This window comes from Tinamus guttatus, unplaced genomic scaffold (genome assembly GCF_059628265.1).
Source record: "Tinamus guttatus ecotype Peru unplaced genomic scaffold, ASM5962826v1 Tinamus_guttatus_pri_ptg000634l, whole genome shotgun sequence".
NCBI classification, from domain to species: Eukaryota; Metazoa; Chordata; class Aves; order Tinamiformes; family Tinamidae; genus Tinamus; species Tinamus guttatus.
In genome coordinates this window covers 917,083-930,299 of record NW_028289168.1, presented here as the reverse complement: position 1 = coordinate 930,299, position 13,217 = coordinate 917,083, and positions in this window count along the sequence as shown.

Genomic DNA, 13,217 nt, shown 5'->3' with positions numbered 1-13,217 from the left:
TGTAGCATGTAAGCATTTTCTTAAGTCGACTTAAAGCCCATTTTAGAATATTCACTGATTAAAAGGCACTTCCAGAGTTACCTTTTTAGGGTTTTGAAGCCTTCTAATTTCTAAATCACATTTCCTGGTGGCTGCTTTCTGTGTATTTGTTGCTGTGCCTGCATTGCACGTCATCTTAAGTAGTCTTGTGCCCCTGGAGGAGCTGCTGTTGAAGCACACAGCAATCCTTATTGCCTCCTTTTGCTGGTAACTGGAATTCTTCGTTTGGGATGCTGAACACTTCATTTTGTGAGCAGGGTAGAAAGTTGCCTTCGTAGCTTCCTGCTTAGGTCCAAATTCTTTTTTTTTTTTTCAAGTAGAGCAGAAAAATTGGATCTTTTGTGTATATGCAGTGCCTTGATAAAGTTTCTATACAGGCACAAAGTACGTGCATGTCAGGTGCTCTGCATATTTGTGACTGATTTTCTTGGTTCTTTTAAGCAGGCAAACTTGATGTATGCTTCCAAGAAGAATGAAGCTGCTGAAAAAGCTTATGCAACTCAGGTGATAGGTTAATTCTGGCTTTAAATTATCTTTACTGCTCACAGAAGTGAGCTAACTACTGGATAATTTCCATGTGTGTGTAATTCTCTATTGCCATCGGGGTTACAAGCCAGAGGGATGGATGTCAGGGCTGGGCTGGGCTGAGCTCAGGACAGATGCTCAGAAAAATAAAGGAACACATTCACAACATGCTCACAAGCAAACACAAATAAAAGGCAACAGATGCCACAGACAGGTGGGAAGTCAAGTAAACAGGCAGTGTTATTCAGCATGGGAAACAGTGCTCTTGCTACAGCAATAGTGGGGCAGTTTTCCTGGTTTTGTGCAGCACAGCAAGAATTTTCAGGAAGGGAGATGTGCATGAGAGCTCCTCTGAAGTGTATCCTCCTGCTGTAGTTACAGAATCATCATCATCGTCAGAAGCACACACACTCAACACACACACTCAACTATATACACACACACTCAACTTTGATTTAAATTTCTTCTGCAAGTGCATTTTGCTGCATTTATTGCATGCATGTAACCTGTGTACATTGCATTTCTTTGCCACTTTGGTTGCTCATTGCCATTTCTGTCAATGCCCCATTACAAATGGGCTGCTAAAGGGTCATTTCAGAAGGTCTACTTTTTATAAATCTGTTTCTACTTGTAGTTTAGTTTATAATGACTTTTTTCTTTCATTGCACTATTTTATCAAAAACTTAACCTTTAAGTTTTGTTATTTCCATATCCAAACTTACTGATTTTAATTTAAAGGTCTCCACTGAGAAGTATAAAAAGATATATGTACATATCCTTCAAAGAAAAGTCATAAACCCAACATGGAACTCTTACCCTCTTGTCATTTTGTGTCCCAAAAAAACCTACTGTGTGTTTCTCTCATACTATGCATTGAGAAAAGACACTTGAAACTGCTTTCTGGAGTTATAAACAGGTGAAACATCACTTTCTGCCATTTTATTTCATTTTATAGAATCATCATCGTCAGAAGAAGCTGAAGTTTGTGATGCTGAGGGAGGTGAGGATCTTCTGAAGTGTCACGAATTCAGGCAGGGCACTGTAGAGTACTTGATGGGCCAATGGTCTTCAGCTAAAGGCTGAAGGGTTGGTATAAATACCCAACCAGGGTTGAGTATTTATATAACCTTCACACATCTTAACGCACCAATCCTGGAGCGTCAGCATCCCAGTGACCAATCCTGGATCTCCTCTGCTTCACCAGCAGTTCCTCAGTCCTAGTTTTGCAATCTTCAACAGGTTCCCTTCATGAACCTTTTATCCTATATATTCCCACACCCAAAGTCTTATGTGAATTCTATGCCCCTGTCCCATCAAGGTCCTGCTGTGTTCCTAATGTCCTGCGTTCTTCATGCCACGCATGTCCTCGGTTCTCTATGTTTCCCTCCCCTGCCCTCTGTATCCCTAATCCCACATGCCCCCTGTGTCCCTGATCCCATCTGTGCCCAATCTCCCATGTGCCCCTCATGCCCCAAGTGTCCACCCAATATCCCGTGGCCCCCAATGCCTTGTGTCCCCCCGTGTCCCTGCACTGTCCCCGACCAAGGTGACGCACCTGCAGCACGAGGAGGCAGCGCAGACAGCCCGGCCACTCGGCACGGCGGGTGCCCAGCAGCAGCCGCCGCAGGAAACAAGGCAACAGGGGGCTGTGCCCCCCTGTGCACCCACCACCACCACCTCCACCGCCTGGAGCACCTCTGTCCTGCGCTGGCAGCTCTGGGGCAACGAGGGCACCACTCAGGACACGCAGGGGACGCTTGGGGTCCCCTTTGGGCCCAGAGCAGGGTCACGGGGGAACCCAGCGGTTCTCATGTTGGGTTAGGAGTGGGCACCCAAAGTGGCTCCCACTGTGTGCGGGGGGGTACCAGGTTGGGGGGGACCCACTGGGGATCCCATGGAGCGTTGGGGCATGTTGGGGTGGCTGGGGTCACCCAATGGGGTCATGGGGACCATGGGCACCCAAAACATGGCACAGGGGGGACATGGGGACCACGAGCACCCCAACGATGACATGGAGGGGACATGGGCAATATGGGCACCCCAGGCCTGGCACAGAGGAGACATGGAAACTACTGAGGGTGACTGGAGTAATCCTGGGGACCCAGCGGTGACACTCACTGGTGCTGGATGTGGGTGAGGACGTCCGAGAGCTCGGCCTGCAGCTTGACAGCAGCCACCAGCGGCTTCTTCTGCTCCTGCAGCAGGTCCCCAACAAGCTGGGGACAGACAGGGGTGGTTGTGCAGTGGGGTCAGCATGTGCCCAGCAGGGTCCCCGTGTCCCCCTGCTCCCAGCAGGACCCGGGGGTGCCCCGACGCTCACCTGGCCCTGCCGCTCGGCCGTCTCTACCACAACGATGCTCTCGGGAAGGGCTGTCTCACACCCAGAGCGGCTTGAGCTGCTCAGGGAGCACCTGGCGGGAGCCCTGTGGGGGCCCCAACATGCTCAGCATCCGTGGGGGCACCCAAGGGGACGAGGACAACCGGGAAGCCAGTGCTGGTGGCTCCCAGGGTGTCCCCACACTGTGCCCACACTGGTGTCACCACCCCACGGACCACCATAGTGCCCACGGCAGGGATGGGGGAAACTCTGCCTGTCCCTGTCTTATCACTGCCCCAATGCCCCCATCCCTGCTGTGACGTCCTGCATCCCTGGGCTGTCCCCTTCCTCTGGCAGGCCCCTCAGTGTCCTATGTGTCCTTAATATCCTGTGTCCCTTATGCATCATATGTCCACCAAGTGCTCCATATGCCCCCTGATGTCCTCTGTGACCCTTCAGTGGTGTGCTCTGACACTCCATGTGACTGCAGTGCCCCATGTCTCTCCAAAGACTTCTTTGCACTCAGTGCCCTGCGTGTTCCCTGATCTCCTGCATCTCCTCCCATTCTGCATGTTTTTCCAGTGTCCCGTGTGTCCTTTATGCCTCAAATTCCCCCTCTTTCCTCTGTGTCCCTAATGTGCTCTGTGCCTCATGTCCATATGTCCTTAATTCTCTGTGTCCCCTGATGTCCTGGTCCTGACAATGTGTCCCTGCATGTCCTGTGTCCCCAATGTCCTGTAATCTCCATTTCCTTCTGCATCTCCCAATGCCCTGCATGTTCCCAGATCTCTTATGTCTCCTCCTGTTCCCCATGTTTCTCCAATGCCCCATGTGTCCCCAAAGTCTTGTGTGCCTTCTATGCCCTTGTCCCCTCGAGGTCCTGCTGTATTCCTAATGTCCTGCGTTCTTCATGCCACGCGTGTCCTCGGTTCTCTATGTTTCCCTCCCCTGTCCTCTGTATCCCTAATCCCACATGCCCCCTGTGTCCCTGATCCCATCTGTGCCCAATCTCCCATGTGTCCCTCATCCCCCAGGTGTCCACCCAATATCCCGTGGTCCCCAATGCCTTGTGTCCCCCCCGCGTCCCTGCACTGTTCCCGACCAAGGTGACGCACCTGCAGCACGAGGAGGCAGCGCAGACAGCTCGGCCACTCGGCACGGCGGGTGCCCAGCAGCAGCCGCCGCAGGAAACAAGGCAACAGGGGGCTGTGCCCCCCTGTGCACCCACCACCACCACCTCCACCGCCTGGAGCACCTCTGTCCTGCGCTGGCAGCTCTGGGGCAACGAGGGCACCACTCAGGACACGCAGGGGACGCTCGGGGTCCCCTTTGGGCCCAGAGCAGGGTCACAGGGAGCACCTGGTGGGAGCCCTGTGGGGGCCCCAACACGCTCAGCATCCGCAAGGGCACCCAAGGGGACAAGGATAACTGGGAAGCAAGTGCTGGTGGCTCCCAGGGTGTCCCCACACTGTGCCCACACTGGTGTCACCACCCCACGGACGACCATAGTGCCCATGGCTGGGACAGGGGAAACTCGGGCTGTCCCTGTCTTGTCACAGACCCACTGCCCCGATCCCTGCTGTGACGTCCTGCATCCCTGGCGTGTCCCCTTCCCCTGGCAAGTCACTGAATGTCCTGCATGTCTCTAACTTGCCATGTCTCCTTGATGCACCATATGTCCACCCAATGCTTCATATGTCCCCCGATGTTCTCTGTGACCTCCCCAATGTCCCACATGTCCCTGATACTCCATGTGTCCCCAGTGCCCCATGTCTCCCCTATCTCCCATGTGTCCCTAATGTCCTGTGTCCCTAATGCTCCACATGTCCCTCATGCTCTGGCTGTCCTCTGATGTCCTGTGTCCCCCGATTCCCCATGTGTCTGCCCATGCCCTGGGTGTCCCTAATGTGCTATGTACCTGGTGGCAAACGTGTTCCCAAGCTCCGTTTGGCCCCAAATATCCTGTGAACCCCTGATGTTCTGTCCCCCTGATGGCCCATGTGCCCCACATCATCCTTGTGCACCCAGCGTCTCATGCGTTCCTTATGACCCAAATTCTCCCAATTCCCTATGTATCCCTAATATGCTCTGTGCCTCATGTCCTCCATATCCCCAATGCTCTGTACATCCCATCATGGCCTCTGTCCTGACAATGCTCCATGTGTCCACACGTGTCTTGTGTCCTCTTATGTCCCGTACTCTCCATTAGCTCTTGTGTCTCTCAATGCCCTGCATGTTCCCAGATCTCCTATGTCTCCTCCTGTTCTCCATGTTTCTCCAATGCCCTATGTGTCCCCAAAGGCCTGTGTGCCTTCTATGCCCCTGTCCCCTCGAAGTCCTGCTGTGTTCCTAATGTCCTGCGTTCTTCATGCCACGCATGTCCTCGGTTCTCTATGTTTCCCTCCCCTGCCCTCTGTATCCCTAATCCCACATGCCCCCTGTGTCCCTGATCCCATCTGTGCCCAATCTCCCATGTGTCCCTCATGCCCCAGGTGTCCACCCAATATCCCGTGGCCCCCAGTGCCTTGTGTCCCCCGCGTCCCTGCACTGTCCCCGACCAAGGTGACGCACCTGCAGCACGAGGAGGCAGCGCAGACAGCCCGGCCACTCGGCACGGCGGGTGCCCAGCAGCAGCCGCCGCAGGAAACAAGGCAACAGGGGGCTGTGCCCCCCTGTGCACCCACCACCACCACCTCCACCGCCTGGAGCACCTCTGTCCTGCGCTGGCAGCTCTGGGGCAACGAGGACACCACTCAGGACACGCAGGGGCCTGAGATGACCCCTGTCCTGAGATGCAAAATCCCCCCAACCCCACAGATCCCTTCTTGCTTCCTCGACAGGGACCCCCAAGCCCTCCTGGGAACCCAGTTTCCTCCCTTTCTCCTGCACTCCAAAATCCATTATCCACTCGGGGACCCCAAATCCCACTTTAGGGACCCCAAATTCCTCCTGCAACCCCAATGTCCCCACACCTCAGGAGCCAAGGACCCCAACTCAACCCATATCCCCCCCTCTACCCCAAACCCCAGCCTCGGTTGCCTGGCACCCTCCACCCCAGCTTGCCCCTTACCTGGCTGATGTCAGCTCCTCTTGGCTGCTTTTCACTTGGGTCTTCAACTTTTGGGGGATTCCTCCAGAATCCATGAGATTTTTATGGTCCTCCTCCTGCAGCCTGTGCAGGGAAAGGTCATTGGGGGGGTTAGGGCAGTCAGTTGGGGCACCGCAATATGGGGGGGAAATTACGCATCCCCATTTGGGGAGAAAAGGGAGCTGGGGGCACCCAAACCTGGGCTGGTGAGTCCAGAATACCCCAATATTATGGGTGAAATTCTCTAGGGTACCCCAATATTGTTTGTTTGTTTGTTTTGAGGGAGAAATATTGGGTAGGGTCTCAAAAAACTAGTAGCGACTCCAATATGTGGGGGGGGGGAATTTGGGGCACCCACATACTTGGCAAAAGGGTCAGGGCACCCCAACTTTTGAGTGAAGACAGCTGGGAGCATCCCCAATACTGGGGGATTCCCGGGGACCCCAGCAGTGGCAGCCAGGGGTGCTTTGGGCACCCCAATGTTGGGGGGATCTAGGCCACCCCAGGATTTTGGGTGAAGGGAGCTGTGGGCACCTGCACTACAGGGAGGGGTCTGGGAGATGTCGGGGGCACCTCAGTACTGGCCGTGCAAGTAGCTGGGGCCCAACAATACCTGGGCTGAAGGGAGTCTGGGGCACCCCCAATACTGGGGAGGGCTCTGGGACACCCCAATATCCAGTGTAAATGGAGCAGGGGGCAGATCCATATTAGGAGGAGCCTGGCAGAAGTTGGGGACACCCTAACACTAGGGGTGTACTGAGTTGGGGGGGATCACCAATGCTGGGGGGGTCTGTGGCACCCCACAACTGAGGGGAACGGGACCTGGGGGGCACCCTCCAAACTGGAGGGCTCTGCAGTAACCCAGGACAGGGGTGAAAAGAGTTGAGGGAACCACCAGGACTGGGGGGGTCTGGCAACAATATTGGGGTCTCTGGGGACTCCTAATATTAGGGATGAAGGTTTCTGGTGGCATCCCATTACAGAGGTGGCCCAGGGTAGCCCAAAATTGTGGATGAAGGGATTTGGGAGCAACCCAAACCTGAGTGGAAAGTGGGGCAATTCCCTCCCATATCAGGAGATGGAACCTGGGGAACTCCATTATGGGAGGGTCTCACCCTTCTATTGGGTTAAAGGGAGCTGGGGGAACCCCGATACTGGGGGAGTCTGAGCTACCCCAATATGGGAGGAAGGCATTAGAGGGCAGCCCAGCACTTAGAAGATCCTGGGGCACCCCAGTACTGGGGGGAGGCAGATGGGAGGCACCTCAATAGTGAGGGGAGTCTGGGGTACCCCAGAATGTTGGATAAAGGGGAACCTCATATTGGGGGGGAGATGAGCATCCCAATATCCATATTAAAAGGTGCTGGGGGCCCTAGGGCACCCAATATTAGATGTGAAGGGATTGGGGCACCTCAGTATTGGGGGTGAAGGGATTTGGGGGCACTGCAATCCTGGGGAGGAACTGGGACACCCCAATATTGGCTGAAAATGTAGCTTGGGGCACCCCAATCCTGGGCAGGGTCTGGGAAAGGTTGGGGGAACTAAATACTGTGGGGATGAAGGGAGGTGGATTCACCCCAATACCAGGGTGTCTGGGAGAGGTTGGGGACACCTCAATATTGGGAGTAGAGGGAGCTGGGGGGTGTTTGGGACCATCTGCAGAGCCCCATTTTCCACAGGGAGCGTGGGGGCCCAGGGCCACCCATGGGTGCCTGGGGGGACACCCTACCTCACCCAACACTGAAATGTCTCAGCAAGGCCAACAATTTCTGCTTGATGTTGGGCTGCTGTTGCGGAGAGCGGGTAGGTCAGGGCAGAGGCAGGGGCAGCCTGGGGACCCAGCACTGCTGGGGATGTCCTGGGGACAACTCTAGGACCTGGCACCCTGGCACGTGGGGGAGCATCCTGGGTACTGCCCCCAGCTCCTCCTGTGGCACCCACAACACCCAAGGCTGCAGCAGGACCCCCCGGGCACCCTGTCACCTCCACCCTGGAGAGGCACCTGCTCACCTGGGTCCTAGCACAGCCTGGGAGCGTCCTCCTCCTCTTCTTCACTTTCTGCAGCTCCTCTTTCTTGTAGAAAAGGTCCTGGGGAACAGTGTGACAGGGTGGCACCATCCGGGGCACCTGTGGGTGCCGTGCAGGCAGTGGGACACCCGTCAAGCACCCACCTGCTGTGCAGAGCATCGTCGCTGCCCTCCTGCTCCAAGTAGATGCTCTCCTCCTCTGAACAGTTGTCCATGTCAGCAGAGTCATCTGGGGGCACCCACGGGTGAGCACCTGGCTGGGCTGCCCACCCTGGGGATGCTCCCGTGCCCCTTTTCGGCGGGTGCTGCCCCTGCTGGGGGAGCTGCCCTGTGCCCTTGGCCGTCCCCATTCCTTGCTCTTCCCCTCTGACTCCAGCGGTGTCAGCGGGGACTCGGGGCACCCGTGGGTGCCTCGGGGGCCTCACCTGGCGTCCTGCTCTTGTCCTTGTTGTCCGTGCGCCGCTTGACACTTCATCCATAGCTCGGTGAGGGGCACTGCCACTTTCTGCGCGAGTACCTGCAAACCTTGGGCGCTGGGCACCCAGGAGCTCCACACTCGCCTCCGGCCTCCCGCATGCACCACAGACCTGGGTGTCTGCGAGCTCGCTGCTCGCTCTGGACACCCACAGGCACCCGAGGACATCGGGGTGCCCCCCAGCAGGCGCCCACACGCACCTGAGGGCCCAGGCGTCCGGGCGCCCGCATGAACCCAAGGGCCCAGGCTTGCAGGTACCGGCCTGCAGGCACACTGGGGACAGGCACCCCCACGCACCCAGGTGTCCCGGCACCCACACGCACCCCAGCACCCAGGCACCGGGGCACCTGCCTGAGGGCACCCGAGGGGCGCACGCGCTGGGGCAGCCGGCAGCACCCGCCGGCACGTGGGCACCCAGGGGTGCAGGGCACTCGGGACACACGGCCCCGCAGGGACAATGTGGGCACCCCTGCCCTGAAGGCTGCAGGGGCTCGGGCACCAGCTCTGGGCATCCAGGCTGCACGGGGGAGGCTGCTGTGGGTGAAGGGGCCAGGGGAAGGGCGGCTGGAGGGTCCCGGGCGCCTGTGGCAGGAGGGATCGGGGGCTGTTGCGGGGAGCGAGGGGCGCTGGGGGCAGGAGCTGTGCGGGTGAAGGGGGCTGGGGTGAGGGCCAGGCGGGGAAGGGTCCTGGGCACCGGAGTCTGTGGGTGAAGGGGGCTGGGGGCAGCTCAAGGGGGAGGGGTCCTGGACGGGGGCTGGGAGGGAAGTGTCCTGGGGGTGGGGGGTCCTGGCAACAGGGCCCTGCGGCTGCTGGGGGGAGGATCAGGCTGGGGAAAGGGAACCCAAGGGTCAACGGTCCTGGGGGTGGGGGCACAAGGGGGATGGCTCATAGGGCCTATGGATCAACCGAGCAGATGGGGACCCCCTGGCTGAAGCGTTCAGGGGGTCGGGGCCCTACGGAAGAAGGGTCCGGGGAGCCGGGACCCATGGGGAAAGTGCTTAGGAGGTGGGGGTCCATGGAGGAAGGGGCCGCGAGGTTGGGCTCCACGGGTAAAGGGTCCAGGGAAGCGGGGCCCGTGGATAAAAGGTCCAGGGAAGTGGGGTCCACGGATAAAGGGTATAGGGAAGCGGGGCCCATGGATAAAGGGTCCAGGGAAGGGGGGTCCACGGGCAAAGTGTTCGGGATGTGGAGGTCCGTGAGTGAAGGACCCAGGGTAGGGGGACCTACGGATGAAGGACCCAGGGGATGGGCGCCCATGGATGAAGTGTTCAGGGCCTGGGGCCCTATGAATAAAAGGTGGAGGGGCTTGGGGTCTTCGTGTGCTATATCCGCAAGGTGGGGGCCAATGGGGGAAGGGTCCAGAGGTTTGGGCCCTTTGGAAGGGTTCAGGGAACCGGGGCTCAGGGGTGAAGGCTTCAGGAGGCGGGGGTCTACGAATGAAGGGTTCAGGGAACCGGGGCCCAGGGGTGAAGGCTTCAGGAGGCGGGGGTCTACGAATGAAGAGTTCAGGGAACCGGGACCCAGGGGTGAAGGCTTCAGGAGGCGGGGGTCTACGAATGAAGGGTTCAGGGAACCGGGGCCCAGGGGTGAAGGCTTCAGGATGCGGGGGTCTACGAATGAAGGGTTCAGGGTACCGGGACCCAGGGGTGAAGGCTTCAGGAGGCGGGGGTCTACGAATGAAGGGTTCAGGGAACCGGGACCCAGGGGTGAAGGCTTCAGGAGGCGGAGGTCTATGAATGAAGGGGTCCGGGAACCGGGACCCAGGGGTGACGGGCTCCATAGGCGGGAGTCGATGGATAAAGGGACGTGGAGGTGGGAGCCCATGGGGGAAGGGTCCAGGTGATGGGGCCCTATGGGAGAAGCGTGCAGGGGACCGGGGCCCATGGGGAAAGTGCTCAGGAGGTGGGGGGTGATGGGGGAAGGGTCCGGGAGGTGGAGGCCCACGGGTGAAGGGTTCAGGGGAGGGGACCCTTCCGAGGACGGGTGCAGGGAAGAAGGGTCCAGGGACGCCGTGTTCAAGAGTTGGGGGTCTACGAATGAAGGGGTCAGGGAACCAGGGACCACGGGTCATGGGTTCAGGGAAACGGGGCCCACGGGGGAAGTATTTGGGAGGTGGGGGCCCACGGGGTAAGGGTGCTGATGGCGGTGGACCCTTGGTGATGGGTGCTGTAGTTTTGCACCCGTGAGAATTGAGTCCTGCAGGTTGAGGAACACCGGTTGTGGGGTCTGGGATCTGGGGTCCACGGGGGATGGTTACTGGGGGCGGGGGCCCACGGGTGAAGGGTCCAGGGCCGGGGGCACTACGGAAGGAGGGCCCAGGGAAGCAGGACCCATGGGAGAAGGGTTTGACAGTTGGGGGCCCATGGGGGAAGGGGCCGGGAGGTGGGGGTCCAGAAATGAAGGGTGCCGGGTACCAGGGCCCACGGGTGATGGGTTGCATAGGTGGGGGTGGATGGGCTCCTGGGAATGGGGGTCCATGTGTGAAATGGTACTGAGGGGGACGTCCCATGGATGAAGGGTCCCCTGGGCCTAGCCGTGGGCCTGAAGCAGCCTGATGTTTAGAGCAGGCGGCTGAGGGATCCTGGGGACTTGTTCCCACGGGTGAATGGTCATTGGGATATTGGCCTGGGGTGGAGGGTCTTGTGGGTGGGGGTTCTATAACTATGCAGACATGGTCGGGAGTTTTTGGGATGAGGGGGCCTGGGGTTGGGAGCCCGAGGTTGAGGTGCCCAGGTGGGACGTGTCCCTGAGTGGGGGGCCCTGGTGTTGAGGGCCCGAAGGTGACGGGTCCAGCTGGTTGGGACCCAGCAGGGAGGGCTCCTGGTGCAGGTGGCCCCACAGCGAGGGCTCCTCGTGCTGGGACCCCCAGGGTGGCAGGTCCCGGTGGCAGCGCCCCAGGGGCACTGGGTGCTGGGGGCCGCAGGGCGAGGGGCGCCGCGCGCGGGGGCACCTGTGCGGGGGCTCGCGGGGCCGCGGGCCCCGTCTGCAGCTGCAGCTCCGGCACGGGGGGGGCGCTGGGCCCCACGGCCCCCTCCAGCTCCTTGGAGCGCAGCACCCGCGGGGAGCCCTGTGCCGGGCTCGGTGTCACCAGGAGGCACCCAGCAGTGCAGGGGGGCAGGGCCCCCTTCCCCCTGGAGCCCCAGCCACTCCATGGAGTTTCCCTCCTGCCCCAGGAGCCCCTGGCAGCTCTCCAGACCCACTGGAACCCCCAGCTGCACCACAGGGCACTTATGGGATCCCCTCCAGACCCATGTCTGCACCCCAGGGCAACCACTGGAGCCCCAGATGCCTTGGGACCCGCCTGCACCCTGGGGCAGCCTGGGAACCCCACAGACCCACTGGGATCCCCCCGTTGCACCTTGGGGAACCCTTGGTCTTGCCCAGACTTCTTGGTACCCCCACCTGCCCCTGGGCCTCCATGGGACCCCCAGGCCCCTTCAGATCTGCTGTGGCACCACAGGACACTCTGGGGATCTCCGGTCCCTTGCAACCTACTGCCTGCACCCTGGGGCACCCAGGGGACTCCACCAGATCCTTCGGGACCCCCTGTGCAGCACAAGGCACCTTTGCCCCCCTGCAGCCCTCTTGTCACCCCCAGGCCTGCAACCTGAGACACCCTTGTTGCCCTCCAGACCCACTGGTACCCCCCACCAGGTACCCTGGGACTCCCTTGCTCACCCAGACCCTTTGGGACTCCCCTGCTGCACCCTGGGGCACCCATGGAACCCCCAGAGACCCATTAGAACCCCCTGCTTGCACCTTGGGGCACTCATGGGACCCCAACAAGCCCCTTGGGATTCCCCTCTTGCACCACAGGGCACATTTCTAACCCTCCCCCTGCTACAGATGCCTCGTAACCCCTTGCCTGCATCCTGGGCACCCTTGACCTGCCCCCCCTGCCCCACACACACCCACTGGGACCCACTCTAGCACCCTGGGCACCCTTGGAACCTCCCAGACACACTGAGATCCCCCTGCCTGCATCCCGGGCCACCATTATCCATTGGGATCCCCATGTTGCACCATGGCAACCCCAGGCCCCTTGGAACCCCCATGCTGGATCCTGGGACACTCATGGGATCCCCAGACCCCTTGGAATCCCTCTGTTGTAAACTGGGGGACCCACGGGACACGACTGATCCCTTGGGACCCCCCAGCCTACACCCTGAGGCACCCATGGGCCCCACCAGACCCTTTGGGGCTTCCCTGTTGCACCCTGGGGCATCCTTGGGGCTCCCAGACCCCCTGGGTCCATCCTGCCCATGCTCTAGGGTGCCACTGTGCCCCTCAAGACCTGTTGGGACGCGCTGTGTGCACCCTGGAGGACCCGTGGTCCCTTCGGACCCTTTGGGACTCCCCCTGTTGTACCACAGGGCACCACTGAACCCCCACTCCCACCCCAGACCACTTGGGACACCCCTGTTGCACCCTGGGATCTCCCCAGACACATTTAAACCCCCATGTGGTACCCTGGGGCACACACGGGACACCATCCCCCCAACTCCTTGTGACACCCACGTTGCACCCTTGGAATCCCCTTGGCACCCTCCTGCCTGCAGCCTGGGGCACCCCTGGGCCCCTCCAGGCCCCTCGGAATCCCCCTCTTGCACCATCGGGCATCTTGGGAAGCCCCCAGAACCATTTCCCAACCCCTGTCTGCACCCCGGGACAGGACCCTTGTGCCCTTTGGACCCCGCAGTGCTCTGGGACCCTCACCAAAAGCCCCGATGATCCATCCCATTGGTA